This window comes from Rhinoderma darwinii, unplaced genomic scaffold, assembly GCF_050947455.1.
Source record: "Rhinoderma darwinii isolate aRhiDar2 unplaced genomic scaffold, aRhiDar2.hap1 Scaffold_3947, whole genome shotgun sequence".
NCBI classification, from domain to species: domain Eukaryota; kingdom Metazoa; phylum Chordata; class Amphibia; order Anura; family Rhinodermatidae; genus Rhinoderma; species Rhinoderma darwinii.
Window position 1 is genome coordinate 42,176 of NW_027463560.1, and position 24,991 is coordinate 67,166.

A 24,991-nucleotide genomic window follows, 5' to 3' on the forward strand; every position below is an offset into this window, starting at 1 on the left:
CATGTCACCGGCAGCCTCTCTCCTCACATATAACACGTCACCGGCAGCCTCTCTCCTCACATATAACATGTCACCGGCAGCCTCTCTCCTCACATATAACACGTCACCGGCAGCCTCTCTCATCACATATAACACGTCACCAGCAGCCTCTCTCCTCACATATAACACGTCACCGGCAGCCTCTCTCCTCACATATAACACGTCACCGGCAGCCTCTCTCCTCACATATAACACGTCACCGGCAGCCTCTCTCCTCACATATAACACGTCACCGGCAGCCTCTCTCCTCACATATAACACGTCACCGGCAGCCTCTCTCCTCACATATAACACGTCACCGGCAGCCTCTCTCCTCACATATAACACGTCACCGGCAGCCTCTCTCCTCACATATAACACGTCACCGGCAGCCTCTCTCCTCCGATATAACACGTCACCGGCAGCCTCTCTCCTCCCATATAACACGTCACCGGCAGCCTCTCTCTTCACATATAACACGTCACCGGCAGCCTCTCTCCTCACATATAACACGTCACCGGCAGCCTCTCTCCTCACATATAACACGTCACCGGCAGCCTCTCTCCTCACATGTAACCGGCAGCCTCTCTCATCACATATAATACGTCACCGGCAGCCTCTCTCATCACATATAATACGTCACCGGCAGCCTCTCTCATCACATATAATACGTCACCGGCAGCCTCTCTCCTCACATTTAACATGTCACCGGCAGCCTCTCTCCTCACATATAACACGTCACCGGCAGCCTCTCTCCTCACATATAACACGTGTCATGTCACCGGCAGCCTCTCTCCTCACATATAACACGTCACCGGCAGCCTCTCTCCTCACATATAACACGTGTCATGTCACCGGCAGCCTCTCTTCTCACATATAACCGGCAGCCTCTCTCCTCACATATTACCGGCAGCCTCTCTCCTCACATATTACCGGCAGCCTCTCTCCTCACATATAACACTTCACCGGCAGCCTCTCTCCTCACATATAACACGTCACCAGCAGCCTCTCTCCTCACATATAACACGTCAGCGGCAGCCTCTCTCCTCACATATAACACGTCAGCGGCAGCCTCTCTCCTCACATATAACATGTCAAAGGCAGCCTCTCTCCTCACATATAACACGTGTCACCGGCAGCCGCTCTCCTCACATATAACCGGCAGCCTCTCTTCTCACATATAACCGGCAGCCTCTCTCCTCACATATAACACGACTCCGGCAGCCTCTCTCCTCACATATAACCAGTCACCGGCAGCCTCTCTCCTCACATATAAACACGTCACCGGCAGCCTCTCTCCTCACATATAACACGTCACCGGCAGCCTCTCTCCTCACATATAACATGTCACCGGCAGCCTCTCTCCTCACATATAACACGTCACCGGCAGCCTCTCTCCTCACATATAACACGTGTCATGTCACCGGCAGCCTCTCTCCTTACATATAACACGACTCCGGCAGCCTCTCTCCTCACATATAACACGTCACCGGCAGCCTCTCTCCTCACATGTAACCGGGAGCCTCTCTCCTCACATATAACACGTCACCGGCAGCCTCTCTCCTCACATATAACACGTCACCGGCAGCCTCTCTCCTCACATGTAACCGGCAGCCTCTCTCCTCACATGTCACCGGCAGCCTCTCTCCTCACATATGACACGTGTCATGTCACCGGCAGCCTCTCTCCTCACATATAACACGTCACCGGCAGCCTCTCTCCTCACATATAACATGTCACCGGCAGCCTCTCTCCTCACATATAACACGTCACCGGCAGCCTCTCTCCTCACATATAACCGGCAGCCTGTCTCCTCACATATAACACGTGTCACCGGCAGCCTCTCTCCTCACATATAACACGTCACCGGCAGCCTCTCTCCTCACATATAACACGTCACCGGCAGCCTCTCTCCTCACATATAACACGTCACCGGCAGCCTCTCTCCTCACATATAACACGTCACCGGCAGCCTCTCTCCTCACATATAACCGGCAGCCTCTCTCCTCACATATAACACGTCACCGGCAGCCTCTCTCCTCACATATAACCGGCAGCCTGTCTCCTCACATATAACACGTGTCACCGGCAGCCGCTCTTCTCACATATAACCGGCAGCCTCTCTCCTCACATATAACACGACTCCGGCAGCCTCTCTCCTCACATATAACCCGTCACCGGCAGCCTCTCTCCTCACATATAACACGTCACCGGCAGCCTCTCTCCTCACATATAACACGTCACCGGCAGCCTCTCTCCTCACATATAACACGTCACCGGCAGCCTCTCTCCTCACATATAACACGTCACCAGCAGCCTCTCTCCTCACATATAACACGTCACCGAAAGCCTCTCTCCTCACATATAACACGTCACCGGCAGCCTCTCTCCTCACATGTGTAGAAATTTTTCCTTCCCTTTTCCCTTCCCTTGGTTGAACTTGATGGACATGTGTCTTTTTTCAGCCGTACTAACTATGTAACTATGTAACTATATAACACGTCACCGGCAGCCTCTCTCCTCACATATAACACGTCACCGGCAGCCTCTCTCCTCACATATAACATGTCACCGGCAGCCTCTCTCCTCACATATAACACGTCACCGGCAGCCTCTCTCCTCACATATAACACGTCACCGGCAGCCTCTCTCCTCACATACAACACGTCACCGGCAGCCTCTCTCCTCACATATAACACGTCACCGGCAGCCTCTCTCCTCACATATAACACGTCACCGGCAGCCTCTCTCCTCACATATAACACGTCACCGGCAGCCTCTCTCCTCACATATAACACGTCACCGGCAGCCTCTCTCCTCACATATAACACGTCACCGGCAGCCTCTCTCCTCACATATAACACGTCATCGGCAGCCTCTCTCCTCACATATAACACGTCACCGGCAGCCTCTCTCCTCACATATAACACGTCACCGGCAGCCTCTCTCCTCACATATAACACGTCACCGGCAGCCTCTCTCCTCACATATAACACGTCACCGGCAGCCTCTCTCCTCACATATAACACGTCACCGGCAGCCTCTCTCCTCACATATAACACGTCACCGGCAGCCTCTCTCCTCACATATAACACGTCACCGGCAGCCTCTCTCCTCACATATAACACGTCACCGGCAGCCTCTCTCCTCACATATAACACGTCACCGGCAGCCTCTCTCCTCACATATAACACGTCACCGGCAGCCTCTCTCCTCACATATAACACGTCACCGGCAGCCTCTCTCCTCACATATAACACGTCACCGGCAGCCTCTCTCCTCACATATAACACGTCACCGGCAGCCTCTCTCCTCACATATAACACGTCACCGGCAGCCTCTCTCCTCACATATAACACGTCACCGGCAGCCTCTCTCCTCACATATAACACGTCACCGGCAGCCTCTCTCCTCACATATAACACGTCACCAGCAGCCTCTCTCCTCACATATAACACGTCACCGAAAGCCTCTCTCCTCACATATAACACGTCACCGGCAGCCTCTCTCCTCACATATAACACGTCACCGGCAGCCTCTCTCCTCACATATAACACGTCACCGGCAGCCTCTCTCCTCACATATAACATGTCACCGGCAGCCTCTCTCTTCACATATAACACGTCACCGGCAGCCTCTCTCCTCACATATAACATGTCACCGGCAGCCTCTCTCCTCACATATAACACGTCACCGGCAGCCTCTCTCCTCACATATAACACGTGTCATGTCACCGGCAGCCTCTCTCCTCACATATAACACGTCACCAGCAGCCTCTCTCCTCACATATAACACGTCACCGGCAGCCTCTCTCATCACATATAACACGTTTCATGTCACCGGCAGCCTCTCTCCTCACATATAACACGTCACCGGCAGCCTCTCTCCTCACATATAACATGTCACCGGCAGCCTCTCTCCTCACATATAACACGTCACCAGCAGCCTCTCTCCTCACATATAACACGTCACCGGCAGCCTCTCTCCTCACATATAACACGTCACCGGCAGCCTCTCTCCTCACATATAACACGTCACCGGCAGCCTCTCTCCTCACATATAACACGTCACCGGCAGCCTCTCTCCTCCCATATAACACGTCACCGGCAGCCTCTCTCCTCACATATAACACGTCACCGGCAGCCTCTCCTCCCATATAACACGTGTTATGTCACCGGCAGCCTCTCTCCTCACATATAACACGTCACCGGCAGCCGCTCTCCTCACATATAACACGTCACCGGCAGCCTCTCTCCTCACATGTAACACGTCACCGGCAGCCTCTCTCCTCACATATAACATGTCACCGGCAGCCTCTCTCCTCACATATAACATGTAGCATGTCACCGGCAGCCTCTCTCCTCACATAGAACACGTCACCGGCAGCCTCTCTCCTCACATATAACATGTAGCATGTCACCGGCAGCCTCTCTCCTCACATATTACACGTCACCGGCAGCCTCTCTCCTCACATGTAACCGGCAGCCTCTCTCCTCACATATAACATGTCACCGGCAGCCTCTCTCCTCACATATGACACGTCACCGGTAGCCTCTCTCCTCACATGTTACCGGCAGCCTCTCTCCTCACATGTAACCGGCAGCCTCTCTCCTCACATGTCACCGGCAGCCTCCCTCCTCACATGTCACCGGCAGCCTCCCTCCTCACATGTCACCGGCAGCCTCCCTCCTCACATATAACACGTCACCGGCAGCCTCTCTCCTCACATATAACACGTCACCGGCAGCCTCTCTCCTCACATGTAACATGTCACCGGCAGCCTCTCTCCTCACATATATGTCACCGGCAGCCTCTCTCCTCACATATAACACGTCGCATGTCACCGGCAGCCTCTCTCCTCACATATAACACGTCACCGGCAGCCTCTCTCCTCACATATAACATGTCACCGGCAGCCTCTCTCCTCACATATAACACGTCACCGGCAGCCTCTCTCCTCACATATAACACGTGTCATGTCACCGGCAGCCTCTCTCCTCACATATAACACGTCACCGGCAGCCTCTCTCCTCACATATAACACGTGTCATGTCACCGGCAGCCTCTCTCCTCACATATAACACTTCACCGGCAGCCTCTCTCATCACATATAATAAGTCACCGGCAGCCTCTCTCTCCTCACATATAACAGGTCACTGGCAGCCTCTCTCCTCACATATAACACGTCACCGGCAGCCTCGCTCCTCACATATAACACGTCACCGGCAGCCTCTCTCCTCACATATAACACGTCACCGGCAGCCTCTCTCCTCACATGTCACCGGCAGCCTCTCTCCTCACATATAACATGTCACCGGCAGCCTCTCTCCTCACATAGAACATGTCACCGGCAGCCTCTCTCCTCACATATAACACGTCACCGGCAGCCTCTCTCCTCACATGTAACCGGCAGCCTCTCTCCTCACATATAACACGTCGCATGTCACCGGCAGCCTCTCTCCTCACATATAACACGTCACCGGCAGCCTCTCTCCTCACATATAACATGTCACCACCGGCAGCCTCTCTCCTCACATAACCGCCAGCCTCTCTCCTCACATATAACACGTGTCATGTCACCGGCAGCCTCTCTCCTCACATATAACACGTCACCGGCAGCCTCTCTCCTCACATATAACACGTCACCGGCAGCCTCTCTCCTCACATATAACACGTCACCGGCAGCCTCTCTCCTCACATATAACAAGTCACCGGCAGCCTCTCTCCTCACATATAACACGTCACCGGCAGCCTCTCTCCTCACATATAACAAGTCACCGGCAGCCTCTCTCCTCACATATAACACGTCACCGGCAGCCTCTCTCTTCACATATAACACGTCACCGGAAGCCTCTCTCCTCACATATAACACGTGTCACGTCACCGGCAGCCTCTCTCCTCACATATAACACGTCACCGGCAGCCTCTCTCCTCACATATAACACGTCACCGGCAGCCTTTCTCCTCACATATAACAAGTCACCGGCAGCCTCTCTCCTCACATATAACACGTCACCGGCAGCCTCTCTCCTCACATATAACACGTCACCGGCAGCCTCTCTACTCACACATAACATGTCACCGGCAGCCTCTCTCCTCACATCTAACATGTCACCGGCAGCCTCTCTCCTTACATATAACAGGTCACCGGCAACCTCTCTCCTCACATATAACATGTCACCGGCAGCCTCTCTCCTCACATATAACACGTCACCGGCAGCCTCTCTCCTCACATATAACACGTCACCGGCAGCCTCTCTCCGCACATATAACACGTCACCGGCAGCCTCTCTCCTCACATATAACACGTCTCCGGCAGCCTCTCTCCTCACATATAACACGTCACCGGCAGCCACTCTCCTCACATATAACACGTCACCGGCAGCCTCTCTCCTCACATATTACATGTCACCGGCAGCCTCTCTCCTCACATCTAACATGTGTCCTGTCACCGGCAGCCTCTCTCCTCATATCTAACATGTGTCCTGTCACCGGCAGCCTCTCTCCTCACATATAACACGTCACCGGCAGCCTCTCTCCTCACATATAACACGACACCGGCAGCCTCTCTCCTCACATATAACACGTCACCAGCAGCCTCTCTCCTCACATATAACACGTCACCGGCAGCCTCTCTCCTCACATATAACACGTCACCGGCAGCCTCTCTCCTCACATATAACATGTCACCGGCAGCCTCTCTCCTCACATATAACACGACTTCGGCAGCCTCTCTCCTCACATATAACACGTCACCGGCAGCCTCTCTCCTCACATATAACACGTCACCGGCAGCCTCTCTCCTCACATATAACACGTCACCGGCAGCCTCTCTCCTCACATATAACACGTCACCGGCAGCCTCTCTCCTCATGTCACCGGCAGCCTCTCTCCTCACATATAACATGTCACCAGTAGCCTCTCTCCTCACATATAACACGTCACCGGCAGCCTCTCTCCTCACATGTAACCGGGAGCCTCTCTCCTCACATATAACACGTCACCGGCAGCCTCTCTCCTCACATGTCACCGGCAGCCTCTCTCCTCACATATAACATGTCACCGGCAGCCTCTTTCCTCACATGTAACACGTCACCGGCAGCCTCTCTCCTCACATATAACACGTCACCGGCAGCCTCTCTCCTCACATATAACACGTGTCATGTCACCGGCAGCCTCTCTCCTCACATATAACACGTCACCGGCAGCCTCTCTCCTCACATATAACATGTCACCGGCAGCCTCTCTCCTCACATATAACACGTCACCGGCAGCCTCTCTCCTCACATATAACACGTCACCGGCAGCCTCTCTCCTCACATATAACATGTCACCGGCAGCCTCTCTCCTCACATATAACACGTCACCGGCAGCCTCTCTCATCACATATAACACGTTTCATGTCACCGGCAGCCTCTCTCCTCACATATAACACGTCACCGGCAGCCTCTCTCCTCACATATAACACGTCACCGGCAGCCTCTCTCCTCACATATAACACGTCACCGGCAGCCTCTCTCCTCACATATAACACGTCACCGGCAGCCTCTCTCCTCACATATAACACGTCACCGGCAGCCTCTCTCATCACATATAACACGTCACCAGCAGCCTCTCTCCTCACATATAAAACATCACCGGCAGCCTCTCTCCTCACATATAACACGTCACCGGCAGCCTCTCTCCTCACATATAACAGGTCACTGGCAGCCTCTCTCCTCACATATAACATGTCACCGGCAGCCTCTCTCCTCACATATAACACGTCACCGGCAGCCTCTCTCCTCACATATAAAACGTCACCGGCAGCCTCTCTCCTCACATATAACATGTCACCAGTAGCCTCTCTCCTCACATATAACACGTCACCGGCAGCCTCTCTCCTCACATGTAACCGGGAGCCTCTCTCCTCACATATAACACGTGTCATGTCACCGGCAGCCTCTCTCCTCACATATAACACGTCACCGGCAGCCTCTCTCCTCACATATAACACGACTTCGGCAGCCCCTCTCCTCACATATAACATGTCACCGGCAGCCTCTCTCCTCACATATAACACGTCACCGGCAGCCTCTCTCCTCACATATAACACGTCACCGGCAGCCTCTCTCCTCACATGTCACCGGCAGCCTCTCTCCTCACATATAACATGTCATCCAGTAGCCTCTCTCCTCACATGTAACCGGGAGCCTCTCTCCTCACATATAACACGTGTCATGTCACCGGCAGCCTCTCTCCTCACATATAACATGTCACCGGCAGCCTCTCTCCTCACATATAACATGTCACCGGCAGCCTCTCTCCTCACATATAACACGTTTCATGTCACCGGCAGCCTCTCTCCTCACATATAACACGTCACCGGCAGCCTCTCCTCCCATATAACACGTCACCGGCAGCCTCTCTCCTCACATATAACACATCACCGGCAGCCTCTCCTCCCATATAACACGTCACCGGCAGCCTCTCTCCTCACATATAACACGTCACCGGCAGCCTCTCTCCTCACATGTAACACGTCACCGGCAGCCTCTCTCCTCACATGTAACACGTCACCGACAGCCTCTCTCCTCACATATAACATGTCACCGGCAGCCACTCTCCTCACATATAACATGTAGCATGTCACCGGCAGCCTCTCTCCTCACATAGAACACGTCACCGGCAGCCTCTCTCCTCACATATAACATGTAGCATGTCACCGGCAGCCTCTCTCCTCACATATTACACGTCACCGGCAGCCTCTCTCCTCACATGTAACCGGCAGCCTCTCTCCTCACATATAACATGTCACCGGCAGCCTCTCTCCTCACATATAACATGTCACCGGCAGCCTCTCTCCTCACATATAACACGTCACCGGCAGCCTCTCTCCTCACATGTAACCGGCAGCCTCTCTCCTCACATGTCACCGGCAGCCTCCCTCCTCACATGTCACCGGCAGCCTCTCTGCTCACATATAACACGTCACCGGCAGCCTCTCTGCTCACATATAACACGTCACCGGCAGCCTCTCTCCTCACATATAACACGTCACCGGCAGCCTCTCTCCTCACATATAACACGTCACCGGCAGCCTCTCTCCTCACATATATGTCACCGGCAGCCTCTCTCCTCACATATAACTTGTCACCACCGGCAGCCTCTCTCCTCACATAACCGCCAGCCTCTCTCCTCACATAACCGCCAGCCTCTCTCCTCACATATAACACGTCACCGGCAGCCTCTCTCCTCACATATAACACGTCACCGGCAGCCTCTCTCCGCACATATAACACGTCACCGGCAGCCTCTCTCCGCACATATAACACGTCACCGGCAGCCTCTCTCCTCACACGTCACCGGCAGCCACTCTCCTCACATATAACACGTCACCGGCAGCCTCTCTCCTCACATGTAACCGGCAGCCTCTCTCCTCACATATAACATGTCAGCGGCAGCCTCTATCCTCACATATAACATGTCACCGGCAGCCTCTCTACTCACATATAACACGTGTCATGTCACCGGAAGCCTCTCTCCTCACATATAACACGTGTCATGTCACCGGCAGCCTCTCTCCTCACATATAACACGTGTCACCGGCAGCCTCTCTCCTCACATAGAACACGTCACCAGTAGCCTCTCTCCTCACATATAACACGTCACCGGCAGCCTCTTTCCTCACATATAACACGTCACCGGCAGCCTCTCTCCTCACATATAACACGTCACCGGCAGCCTCTCTCCTCACATATAACACGTCACCGGCAGCCTCTCTCCTCACATATAACACGTCACCGGCAGCCTCTCTCCTCACATATAACACGTCACCGGCAGCCTCTCTCCTCACATATAACACGTGTCATGTCACCGGCAGCCTCTTTTCTCACATATAGCACGTGTCATGTCACCGGCAGCCTCTCTCCTCACATATAACACGTCACCGGCAGCCTCTCTCCTCACATAGAACACGACTCAGGCAGCCTCTCTCCTCACATAGAACACGACTCAGGCAGCCTCTCTCCTCACATATAACATGTCACCGGCAGCCTCTCTCCTCACATATAACATGTCACCGGCAGCCTCTCTCCTCACATATAACATGTCACCGGCAGCCTCTCTCCTCACATATAACACGTCACCGGCAGCCTCTCTCCTCAAATATAACATGTCACCGGCAGCCTCTCTCCTCACATATAACAAGTCACCGGCAGCCTCTCTCCTCACATATAACACGTGTCACCGGCAGCCTCTCTCCTCACATATAACACGTCACCGGCAGCCTCTCTCCTCACATATAACATATCATGTCACCAGTAGCCTCTCTGCTCACATATAACACGTCACCGGCAGCCTCTCTCCTCACATATAACACGTCACCGGCAGCCTCTCTCCTCACATATAACACGTCACCGGCAGCCTCTCTCCTCACATATAACACGTCACCGGCAGCCTCTCTCCTCACATCTAACACGTCACCGGCAGCCTCTCTCCTCACATCTAACATGTCACCGGCAGCCTATCTCCTCACATATAACACGTCACCAGCAGCCTCTCTCCTCACATATAACACGTGTCATGTCACCGGCAGCCTCTCTCCTCACATATAACACGTCACCGGCAGCCTCTCTCCTCACATATAACAAGTCACCGGCAGCCTCTCTCCTCACAAATAACACGTCACCGGCAGCCTCTCTCCTCACATGTCACCGGCAGCCTCTCTCCTCACACGTCACCGGCAGCCTCTCTCCTCACATATAACACGTCACCGGCAGCCTCTCTCCTCACATATAACACGTCACCGGCAGCCTCTCTCCTCACATATAACAAGTCACCGGCAGCCTCTCTACTCACACATAACATGTCACCGGCAGCCTCTCTCCTCACATATAACACGTCACCGGCAGCCTCTCTCCTCACATATAACACGTCACCGGCAGCCTCTCTCCTCACATATAACACGTCACCGGCAGCCTCTCTCCTCACATATAATACGTCACCGGCAGCCTCTCTCCTCACATATAACACGTCACAGGCAGCCTCTCTCCTCACATATAACACGTCACCGGCAGCCTCTCTCCTCACATATAACACGTCACCGGCAGCCTCTCTCCTCACATATAGCACGTGTCATGTCACCGGCAGCCTCTCTCCTCACATATAACACATGTCATGTCACCGGCAGCCTCTCTCCTCACATATAACATGTCACAGGTAGCCTCTCTCCTCACATATATGTCACCGGCAGCCTCTCTCCTCACATATAGCACGTGTCATGTCACCGGCAGCCTCTCTCCTCACATATAGCACGTGTCATGTCACCGGCAGCCTCTCTCCTCACATATAACACGTCACCGGCAGCCTCTCTCCTCACATATAGCACGTGTCATGTCACCGGCAGCCTCTCTCCTCACATATAACACATGTCATGTCACCGGCAGCCTCTCTCTTCACATATAACACGTCACCGGCAGCCTCTCTCCTCACATATAACATGTCACCGGCAGCCTCTCTCCTCACATATAACACGTCACCGGCAGCCTCTCTCCTCACATATAACACGTCACGTCACCGGCAGCCTCTCTCCTCACATATAACACGTCACCGGCAGCCTCTCTCCTCACATATAACACGTCACCGGCAGCCTCTCTCCTCACATATAACACGTCACCGGCAGCCTCTCTCCTCACATATAACACGTGTCATGTCACCGGCAGCCTCTCTCCTCACATATAACACATGTCATGTCACCGGCAGCCTCTCTCTTCACATATAACACGTGTCACCGGCAGCCTCTCTCCTCACATATAACACGTCACCGGCAGCCTCTCTCCTCACATATAACACGTCACCGGCAGCCTCTCTCCTCACATATAACACGTGTCATGTCACCGGCAGCCTCTCTCCTCACATATAACACATGTCATGTCACCGGCAGCCTCTCTCTTCACATATAACACGTGTCACCGGCAGCCTCTCTCCTCACATATAACATGTCACCGGCAGCCTCTCTCCTCACATATAACACGTCACCGGCAGCCTCTCTCCTCACATATAACACGTCACCGGCAGCCTCTCTCCTCACATATAACACGTCACCGGCAGCCTCTCTCCTCACATATAACACGTCACCGGCAGCCTCTCTCCTCACATATAACACGTCACCGGCAGCCTCTCTCCTCACATATAACAAGTCACCGGCAGCCTCTCTCCTCACATATAACACGTGACCGGCAGCCTCTCTCCTCACATATAACACGTCACCGGCAGCCTCTCTCTTCACATATAACACGTCACCGGCAGCCTCTCTCCTCACATATAACACGTCACCGGCAGCCTCTCTCCTCACATATAACACTTCACCGGCAGCCTCTCTCCTCACATATAACACGTCACCGGCAGCCTCTCTCCTCACATATAACACGTGTCATGTCAACGGCAGCCTCTCTCCTCACATATAACACATGTCATGTCACCGGCAGCCTCTCTCTTCACATATAACACGTGTCACCGGCAGCCTCTCTCCTCACATATAACACGTCACCGGCAGCCTCTCTCCTCACATATAACACGTCACCGGCAGCCTCTCTCCTCACATAGAACACGTGTCATGTCACCGGCAGCCTCTCTCCTCACATATAACACATGTCATGTCACCGGCAGCCTCTCTCTTCACATGTAACCGGCAGCCTCTCTCCTCACATGTAACCGGCAGCCTCTCTCCTCACATATAACACGTCACGTCACCGGCAGCCTCTCTCCTCACATATAACATGTCACCGGCAGCCTCTCTCCTCACATATAACAAGTCACCGGCAGCCTCTCTCCTCACATATAACACGTCACCGGCAGCCTCTCTCCTCACATATAACACGTTACCGGCAGCCTCTCTCCTCACATATAACACGTTACCGGCAGCCTCTCTCCTCACATATAACAGGTTACCGGCAGCCTCTCTCCTCACATATAACACGTCACCGGCAGCCTCTCTCCTCACATATAACACGTCACCGGCAGCCTCTCTCCTCACATATAACACGTCACCGGCAGCCTCTCTCCTCACATATAACACGTGTCATGTCACCGGCAGCCTCTCTCCTCACATATAACACGTCACCGGCAGCCTCTCTCCTCACATATAACACGTCACCAGCAGCCTCTCTCCTCACATATAACACGTGTCATGTCACCGGCAGCCTCTCTCCTCACATATAACATAACATGTCACCGGCAGCCTCTCTCCTCACATATAACACGTCACCGGCAGCCTCTCTCCTCACATATAACACGTCACCGGCAGCCTCTCTCCTCACATATAACACGTCACCGGCAGCCTCTCTCCTCACATATAACACGTCACCGGCAGCCTCTCTCCTCACATATAACACGTCACCGGCAGCCTCTCTCCTCACATATAACACGTCACCGGCAGCCTCTCTCCTCACATATAACATGTGTCACCGGCAGCCTCTCTCCTCACATATAACACGTCACCGGCAGCCTCTCTCCTCACATATAACACGTCACCGGCAGCCTCTCTCCTCACATATAACACGTCACCGGCAGCCTCTCTCCTCACATATAACACGTCACCGGCAGCCTCTCTCCTCACATATAACACGTCACCGGCAGCCTCTCTCACATATAACAAGTCACCGGCAGCCTCTCTCCTCACATATAACACGTCACCGGCAGCCTCTCTCCTCACATATAACAAGTCACCGGCAGCCTCTCTCCTCACATATAACACGTGACCGGCAGCCTCTCTCCTCACATATAACACGTCACCGGCAGCCTCTCTCCTCACATATAACACGTCACCAGCAGCCTCTCTCCTCACATATAACACGTCACCAGCAGCCTCTCTCCTCACATATAACATGTCACCGGCAGCCTCTCTCCTCACATATAACAAGTCACCGGCAGCCTCTCTCCTCACATATAACACGTCACCGGCAGCCTCTCTCCTCACATATAACACGTCACCGGCAGCCTCTCTCCTCACATATAACACGTCACCGGCAGCCTCTCTACTCACACATAACAGGTCACCGGCAGCCTCTCTCCTCACATATAACACGTGTCATGTCACCGGCAGCCTCTCTCCTCACATATAACACGTGTCATGTCACCGGCAGCCTCTCTCCTCACATATAACACGTCACCGGCAGCCTCTCTCCTCACATATAACACGTCACCGGCAGCCTCTCTCCGCACATATAACACGTCTCCGGCAGCCTCTCTCCTCACATATAACACGTCACCGGCAGCCACTCTCCTCACATATAACATGTCACCGGCAGCCTCTCTCCTCACATCTAACATGTGTCCTGTCACCGGCAGCCTCTCTCCTCACATCTAACATGTGTCCTGTCACCGGCAGCCTCTCTCCTCACATATAACACGACTTCGGCAGCCTCTCTCCTCACATATAACATGTCACCGGCAGCCTCTCTCCTCACATATAACACGTCACCGGCAGCCTCTCTCCTCACATATAACACGTCACCGGCAGCCTCTCTCCTCACATATAACATGTCACCAGTAGCCTCTCTCCTCACATATAACACGTCATCGGCAGCCTCTCTCCTCACATGTAACCGGGAGCCTCTCTCATCAGATATAACACGTGTCATGTCACCGGCAGCCTCTCTCCTCACATATAACATGTCACCGGCAGCCTCTCTCCTCACATATAACATGTCACCGGCAGCCTCTCTCCTCACATATAACACGTTTCATGTCACCGGCAGCCTCTCTCCTCACATATAACACGTCACCGGCAGCCACTATCCTCACATATAACACGTCACCGGCAGCCTCTCTCCTCACATATAACACGTTTCATGTCACCGGCAGCCTCTCTCCTCACATATAACACGTCACCGGCAGCCTCTCTCCTCACATATAACACGTCACCGGCAGCCTCTCTCCTCACATATAACACGTCACCGGCAGCCTCTCTCATCACATATAACACGTCACCGGCAGCCTCTCTCATCACATATAACACGTCACCAGCAGCCTCTCTCCTCACATATAACACGTCACCGGCAGCCTCTCTCCTCACATATAACACGTCACCGGCAGCCTCTCTCCTCACATATAACACGTCACCGGCAGCCTCTCTCCTCACATATAACACGTCACCGGCAGCCTCTCTCCTCACATGTCACCGGCAGCCTCTCTCCTCACATATAACATGTCACCAGTAGCCTCTCTCCTCACATAGAACACGTCACCGGCAGCCTCTCTCCTCACATGTAACACGTCACCGGCAGCCTCTCTCCTCACATGTAACACGTCACCGGCAGCCTCTCTCCTCACATGTAACACGTCACCGGCAGCCTCTCTCCTCACATATAACATGTCACCGGCAGCCTCTCTCCTCACATATAACATGTCACCGGCAGCCTCTCTCCTCACATATAACATGTAGCATGTCACCGGCAGCCTCTCTCCTCACATATTACACGTCACCGGCAGCCTCTCTCCTCACATATAACATGTCACCGGCAGCCTCTCTCCTCACATATGACACGTGTCATGTCACCGGCAGCCTCTCTCCTCACATATAACATGTCACCGGCAGCCTCTCTCCTCACATATAACACGTCACCGGCAGCCTCTCTCCTCACATGTCACCGACAGCCTCCCTCCTCACATGTCACCGGCAGCCTCCCTCCTCACATATAACACGTCACCGGCAGCCTCTCTCCTCACATATAACACGTCACCGGCAGCTTCTCTCCTCACATATATGTCACCGGCAGCCTCTCTCCTCACATATAACACGTCACCGGCAGCCTCTCTCCTCACATATAACACGTCACCGGCAGCCTCTCTCCTCGCATATAAAACGTCACCGGCAGCCTCTCTCCTCGCATATAACATGTCATCACCGGCAGCCTCTCTCCTCACATAACCGCCAGCCTCTCTCCTCACATATAACACGTGTCATGTCACCGGCAGCCTCTCTCCTCACATATAACACGTCACCGGCAGTCTCTCTCCTCACATATAACAAGTCACCGGCAGCCTCTCTCCTCACATATAACAAGTCACCGGCAGCCTCTCTCCTCACATATAACACGTCACCGGCAGCCTCTCTACTCACACATAACATGTCACCGGCAGCCTCTCTCCTCACATCTAACATGTCACCGGCAGCCTCTCTCCTTACATATAACATGTCACCGGCAGCCTCTCTCCTCACATATAACATGTCACCGGCAGCCTCTCTCCTCACATATAACACGTCACTGGCAGCCTCTCTCCTCACATAGAACACGTGTCATGTCACCGGCAGCCTCTCTCCTCACATATAACACGTGTCATGTCACCGGCAGCCTCTCTCCTCACATATAACACGTCACCGGCAGCCTCTCTCCTCACATATAACACGTCACCGGCAGCCTCTCTCCTCACATATAACACGTGTCATGTCTCCGGCAGCCTCTCTCCTCACATATAACACGTCACCGGCAGCCACTCTCCTCACATATAACACGTCACCGGCAGCCTCTCTCCTCACATGTAACCGGCAGCCTCTCTCCTCACATATAACATGTCAGCGGCAGCCTCTATCCTCACATATAACATGTCACCGGCAGCCTCTCTACTCACATATAACACGTGTCATGTCACCGGCAGCCTCTCTCCTCACATATAACACGTGTCATGTCACCGGCAGCCTCTCTCCTCACATATAACACGTGTCACCGGCAGCCTCTCTCCTCACATATAACACGTCACCAGTAGCTTCTCTCCTCACATATAACACGTCACCGGCAGCCTCTTTCCTCACATATAACACGTCACCGGCAGCCTCTCTCCTCACATATAACACGTCACCGGCAGCCTCTCTCCTCACATATAACACGTCACCGGCAGCCTCTCTCCTCACATATAACACGTCACCGGCAGCCTCTCTCCTCACATATAACATGTCACCGGCAGCCCCTCTCCTCACATATAACACGTGTCATGTCACCGGCAGCCTCTTTTCTCACATATAGCACGTGTCATGTCACCGGCAGCCTCTCTCCTCACATATAACACGTCACCGGCAGCCTCTCTCCTCACATATAACACGTCACCGGCAGCCTCTCTCCTCACATATAACATGTCTCCGGCAGCCTCTCTCCTCACATATAACATGTCTCCGGCAGCCTCTCTCCTCACATATAACATGTCTCCGGCAGCCTCTCTCCTCACATATAACACGTCACCGGCAGCCACTCTCCTCACATATAACACGTCACCGGCAGCCTCTCTCCTCACATGTCACCGGCAGCCTCTCTCCTCACATATAACACGTCACCGGCAGCCTCTCTCCTCACATGTCACCGGCAGCCTCTCTCCTCACATATAACACGTCACCGGCAGCCTATCTCCTCACATATAACACGTCACCGGCAGCCTCTCTCCTCACATGTAACCGGCAGCCTCTCTCCTCACATATAACACGTGTCATGTCACCGGCAGCCTCTCTCCTCACATATAACACGTCACCGGCAGCCTCTCTCCTCACATATAACACGTCAGCGGCAGCCTCTCTCCTCACATATAACACGTCACCGGCAGCCTCTCTCCTCACATATAACACGTTACCGGCAGCCTCGCTCCTCACATATAACACGTCACCGGCAGCCTCTCTCCTCACATATAACAAGTCACCGGCAGCCTCTCTCCTCACATATAACACGTGTCACCGGCAGCCTCTCTCCTCACATATAACACGTCACCGGCAGCCTCTCTCCTCACATATAACATATCATGTCACCAGTAGCCTCTCTGCTCACATATAACACGTCACCGGCAGCCTCTCTCCTCACATATAACACGTCACCGGCAGCCTCTCTCCTCACATATAACATGTCACCGGCAGCCTCTCTCCTCACATATAACATGTCACCGGCAGCCTCTCTCCTCACATATAACACGTCACCGGCAGCCTCTCTCCTCACATATAACATGTCACCGGCAGCCTCTCTCCTCACATATAACATGTCACCGGCAGCCTCTCTCCTCACATATAACACGTGTCATGTCACCGGCAGCCTCTCTCCTCACATATAACACGTCACCGGAAGCCTCTCTCCTCACATAACACGTCACCGGCAGCCTCTCTCCTCACATATAACACGTCACCGGCAGCCTCTCTCCTCACATATAACACGTCACCGGCAGCCTCTCTCCTCACAAATAACACGTCACCGGCAGCCTCTCTCCTCACATATAACACGTCAAAGGCAGCCTCTCTCCTCACATATAACACGTCACCGGCAGCCTCTCTCCTCACATATAACACGTCACTGGCAGCCTCTCTCCTCACATATAATAAGTCACCGGCAGCCTCTCTCCTCACATATAACACGTGTCATGTCACCGGCAGCCTCTCTCCTCACATATAACACATGTCATGTCACCGGCAGCCTCTCTCCTCACATATAACACGTGTCATGTCACTGGCAGCCTCTCTCCTCACATATAACACGTCACCGGAAGCCTCTCTCCTCACATATAACATGTCACCGGCAGCCTCTCTCCTCACATATAACACGTCACCGGCAGCCTCTCTCCTCACATATAACATGTCACCGGCAGCCTCTCTCCTCACATATAACACGTCACCGGCAGCCTCTCTCCTCACATATAACAAGTCACCGGCAGCCTCTCTCCTCACATATAACACGTCACTGGCAGCCTCTCTCCTCACATGTAACCGGCAGCCTCTCTCCTCACATGTCACCGGCAGCCTCTCTCCTCACACGTCACCGGCAGCCTCTCTCCTCACATATAACACGTCACCGGCAGCCTCTCTCCTCACATATAACACGTCACCGGCAGACTCTCTCCTCACATATAACACGTGTCACGTCACCGGCAGCCTCTCTCCTCACATATAACACGTCACCGGCAGCCTCTCTCCTCACATGTAACACGTCACCGGCAGCCTCTCTCCTCACATATAACACGTGTCATGTCACCGGCAGCCTCTCTCCTCACATATAACATGTCACCGGCAGCCTCTCTCCTCACATATAACATGTCACCGGCAGCCTCTCTCCTCACATATAACACGTCACCGGCAGCCGCTCTCCTCACATATAACACGTCACCGGCGGCCTCTCTCCTCAGATATAACACGTCACCGGCAGCCTCTCTCCTCACATATAACACGTCACCGGCAGCCTCTCTCACATATAACACGTCACCGGCAGCCTCTCTCCTCTCTCCTCACATATAACACGTCACCGGCAGCCTCTCTCCTCACATATAACACGTCACCGGCAGCCTCTCTCCTCACATATAACATGTCACCGGCAGCCTCTCTCCTCACATATAACACGTGTCATGTCACCGGCAGCCTCTCTCCTCACATATAACACGTCACCGGCAGCCTCTCTCCTCACATAGAACACGTCACCGGCAGCCTCTCTCCTCACATATAACAGGTGTCATGTCACCGGCAGCCTCTCTCCTCACATATAACACGTCACCGGCAGCCTCTCTCCTCACATATAACACGTCACCGGCAGCCTCTCTCCTCACATATAACACGTCACCGGCAGCCTCTCTCCTCACATATAACACGTCACCGGCAGCCTCTCTCCTCACATATAACACGTCACCGGCAGCCTCTCTCCTCACATATAACACGTCACCGGCAGCCTCTCTCCTCACATATAACACGTCACCGGCAGCCTCTCTCCTCACATATAACACGTCACCGGCAGCCTCTCTCCTCACATATAACACGTCACCGGCAGCCTCTCTCCTCACATATAACACGTCACCGGCAGCCTCTCTCCTCACATATAACACGTCACCGGCAGCCTCTCTCCTCACATATAACACGTCACCGGCAGCCTCTCTCCTCACATATAACACGTCACCGGCAGCCTCTCTCCTCACATATAACACGTCACCGGCAGCCTCTCTCCTCACATATAACACGTCACCGGCAGCCTCTCTCCTCACATATAACACGTCACCGGCAGCCTCTCTCCTCACATATAACACGTCACCGGCAGCCTCTCTCCTCACATATAACACGTCACCGGCAGCCTCTCTCCTCACATATAACACGTCACCGGCAGCCTCTCTCCTCACATATAACACGTCACCGGCAGCCTCTCTCCTCACATATAACACGTCACCGGCAGCCTCTCTCCTCACATATAACACGTCACCTGCAGCCTCTCTCCTCACATATAACACGTGTCACGTCACCGGCAGCCTCTCTCCTCACATATAACATGTCACCGGCAGCCTCTCTCCTCACATATAACATGTCACCGGCAGCCTCTCTCCTCACATATAACCGGCAGCCTCTCTCCTCACATATAACACGTCACCGGTAGCCTCTCTCCTCACATATAACACGTCACCGGCAGCCTCTCTCCTCACATATAACAAGTCACCGGCAGCCTCTCTCCTCACATATAACACGTCACCGGCAGCCTCTCTCCTCACATGTAACACGTCACCGGCAGCCTCTCTCCTCACATATAACACGTCACCGGCAGCCTCTCTCCTCACATATAACACGTCACCGGCAGCCTCTCTCCTCACATATAACACGTCACCGGCAGCCTCTCTCCTCACATATAACACGTCACCGGCAGCCTCTCTCCTCACAAATAACACGTCACCGGCAGCCTCTCTCCTCACATATAACACGTCACCGGCAGCCTCTCTCCTCACATATAACACGTCACCGGCAGCCTCTCTCCTCACATATAACACGTCACCGGCAGCCTCTCTCCTCACATATAACACGTCACCGGCAGCCTCTCTCCTCACATATAACACGTCACCGGCAGCCTCTCTCCTCACATATAACACGTGTCACCGGCAGCCTCTCTCCTCACATATAACACGTCACCGGCAGCCTCTCTCCTCACATATAACACGTGTCATGTCACCGGCAGCCTCTCTCCTCACATATAACACTAGTCATGTCACCGGCAGCCTCTCTCCTCACATATAACATGTCACCGGCAGCCTCTCTCCTCACATATAACACGTCACCGGCAGCCTCTCTCCTCACATATAACACGTCACCGGCAGCCTCTCTCCTCACATATAACACGTCACCGGCAGCCTCTCTCCTCACATATAACACGTCACCGGCAGCCTCTCTCCTCACATATAACAAGTCACCGGCAGCCTCTCTCCTCACATATAACACGTCACCGGCAGCCTCTCTCCTCACATATAACAAGTCACCGGCAGCCTCTCTCCTCACATATAACACGTCACCGGCAGCCTCTCTCCTCACATATAACACGTCACCGGCAGCCTCTCTCCTCACATATAACAGGTCACCGGCAGCCTCTCTCCTCACATATAACACGTCACCGGCAGCCTCTCTCCTCACATATAACACGTCACCGGCAGCCTCTCTCCTCACATATAACATGTCACCGGCAGCCTCTCTCCTCACATATAACACGTCACCGGCAGCCTCTCTCCTCACATATAACACGTCACCGGCAGCCTCTCTCCTCACATATAACACGTCACCGGCAGCCTCTCTCCTCACATATAACACGTCACCGGCAGCCTCTCTCCTCACATATAACACGTCACCGGCAGCCTCTCTCCTCACATATAACACGTCACCGGCAGCCTCTCTCCTCACATATAACACGTCACCGGCAGCCTCTCTCCTCACATATAACACGTCACCGGCAGCCTCTCTCCTCACAAATAACACGTCACCGGCAGCCTCTCTCCTCACATATAACACGTCACCGGCAGCCTCTCTCCTCACATATAACACGTCACCGGCAGCCTCTCTCCTCACATATAACACGTCACCGGCAGCCTCTCTCCTCACATATAACACGTCACCGGCAGCCTCTCTCCTCACATATAACACGTCACCGGCAGCCTCTCTCCTCACATATAACACGTCACCGGCAGCCTCTCTCCTTACATATAACACGTCACCGGCACCCTCTCTCCTCACATATAACGCGTCACCGGCAGCCTCTCTCCTCACATATAACATGTCACCGGCAGCCTCTCTCCTCACATATAACAAGTCACCGGCAGCCTCTCTCCTCACATATAACACGTCACCGGCAGCCTCTCTCCTCACATATAACATGTCACCGGCAGCCTCTCTCCTCACATATAACACGTCACCGGCAGCCTCTCTCCTCACATGTAACACGTCACCCTCTCTCCTCACATATAACACGTCACCGGCAGCCTCTCTCCTCACATATAACACGTCACCGGCAGCCTCTCTCCTCACATATAACACGTCACCGGCAGCCTCTCTCCTCACATATAACACGTCACCGGCAGCCTCTCTCCTCACATATAACACGTCACCGGCAGCCTCTCTCCTCACATATAACGTGTCACCGGCAGCCTCTCTCCTCACATATAACACGTCACCGGCAGCCTCTCTCCTCACATATAACACGTGTCATGTCACCGGCAGCCTCTCTCCTCACATATAACATGTCACCGGCAGCCTCTCTCCTCACATATAACACGTCACCGGCAGCCTCTCTCCTCACATATAACACGTCACCGGCAGCCTCTCTCCTCACATATAACACTAGTCATGTCACCGGCAGCCTCTCTCCTCACATATAACACGTCACCGGCAGCCTCAATCCTCACATATAACACGTCACCGACAGCCTCTCTCATCACATATAACACGTCACCGGCAGCCTCTCTCATCACATATAACACGTCACCTGCAGCCTCTCTCATCACATATAACATGTCACCGGCAGCCTCTCTCCTCACATATAACATGTCACCGGCAGCCTCTCTCCTCACATATAACACGTCACCGGCAGCCTCTCTCCTCACATATAACATGTCACCGGCAGCCTCTCTCCTCACATATAACACGTCACCGGCAGCCTCTCTCCTCACATATAACACGTCACCGGCAGCCTCTCTCCTCACATATAACATGTCACCGGCAGCCTCTCTCCTCACATATAACACGTCACCGGCAGCCTCTCTCCTCACATATAACACGTCACCGGCAGCCTCTCTCCTCACATATAACATGTCACCGGCAGCCTCTCTCCTCACATGTAACACGTGTTATTTCTCTATCAGACTTTGTCGCATTTTAACTGAAACCATAAAAACCGCAGCAAAGGGAAAACGCAGGAAAATGGAGCAAATACCATGTGATGTCATCTTACCTTACACTGAGGTCACACCAGGCGTTTTCTTACGTTTTATCCTGCGTTTTTCTCTATATACCCAGCAAATAATAACGTAAGGGGAGAATGCAGCTTAGTAGCAGGTAATGTACAAGTATATATATATACCCTCCGTATACACCGCTCTGAATGACGGGAAATCCTCTACTGACTGATAACAGAGAGAACAGCAGCGACCACCAGTCATACACCGACCAGGACCTGCCGTGTATCTGTAATATCACTATATCTGAAGGACCTGTGGTGACGTCACCATCATGTGATCACAACAGGAGGGGGCGGAGCCCAGCAGTGCAGCACAGAAGAGGTGGATAAAGTAGCTGTGATTACGTCACTATCATGTGATCAGAACCGGAGGGGGCGGAGCTCAGCAGCGAAAGGTGGCGGTGGATAAAGGACCTGTGATGACGTTCACGTCATGTGATCAGCGAATGAGGGGCGGAGCTTAGCAGTGCTGAGACGTAATAGAGACCGGGCAGTTAGAACGTCACACAAAGTCAAACTGAACCCTCATCATCCTCATCATCATCATCATCATCATTCTCCTCATCATCATCATTCTCCTCATCATCATCATTCTCCTCATCATCATCATCATCATTCTCCTCATCATCATCATCATCATTCTCCTCATCATCATCATCATTCTCCTCATCATCATCATCCTCCTCCCTCATCATCATCCTCCTCATCGTCATCATCCTCCTCCCTCATCATCCTACTCATCATCCTCCTCATCATCCTCCTCCCTCCTCCTCATCATCCTCCTCATCATCCTCCTCATCATCCTCCTCCCTCCTCATCATCCTCATCATCATCCCCATCATCATCCTCCTCATCATCATCATCATCATTCTCCTCCCTCATCATCACCATCCTCATCATTATAATCCTCATCATCATCATCATCCTCCTCCCTCATCATCATCATCCTCCTCCCTCATCATCATCATCCTCCTCATCATCATCATCCTCCCTCATCATCATCATCCTCCTCATCATCATCCTCCTCCCTCATCATCATCATCCTCCTCATCATCATCCTCCTCATCCTCCTCCCTCATCATCCTCCTCCTCATCATCCTCCTCCCTCCTCATCATCATCCTCCTCCCTCATCATCATCATCATTCTCCTCCCTCATCATCCTCCCTCATCATCATCATCATCCTCCTCATCATCATCATCCTCCCTCATCATCCTCATCATCCTCCTCATCATCATCATCATCATCATCCTCCTCCTCATCATCATCCTCCCTCCTCATCATCATCCTCCCTCCTCATCATCATCCTCCTCCTCATCATCATCCTCCCTCCTCATCATCATCCTCCCTCCTCATCATCCTCCTCCTCATCATCCTCCTCATCATCCTCCCTCATCATCCTCTTCTTCATCATCCTCCCCCCTCCTCATCATCCTCCCTCATCATCCTCCCTCCTCACCATCACCCTTATCATCTTTCTCCTCCCTCATCATAATCCTCCACCTCATCATCCTCCTCATCCTCCTCCTCATCATCATCCTCCTCATCATCATCCTCCCTCCTCATCATCATCCTCCCTCCTCCTCGTCCCTCCTCCTCCTCATCATCCTACTCATCATCCTCCTCATCATCCTCCCTCCTCATCATCCTCCCTCCTCATCATCCTCCCTCCTCACCATCATCCTCCTCATCATCCTCCTTATCATCCTCCCTCATCATCCTCCCTCCTCATCATCCTCCTCCTCATCTTTACCCTCATCATCCTCCCTCCTCCTCATCATCATCCTC

The 24,991-nt window shown here is 53.1% G+C and overlaps 1 protein-coding gene across 1 annotated transcript in view; it reads right to left on the minus strand.

The window, feature by feature from the left end:
- Positions 1-23,589, minus strand: part of LOC142708469 (gastrula zinc finger protein XlCGF66.1-like) — a gene marked incomplete at its 3' end in the record, with an annotated part of 65,510 nt that extends 41,921 nt beyond the window's left edge. Inside the window, exon 1 of the mRNA XM_075848395.1 lies at positions 23,199-23,589. The remainder of the gene's footprint in view (positions 1-23,198) is intronic.
- Between the last annotated feature and the right edge of the window lie 1,402 nt (positions 23,590-24,991).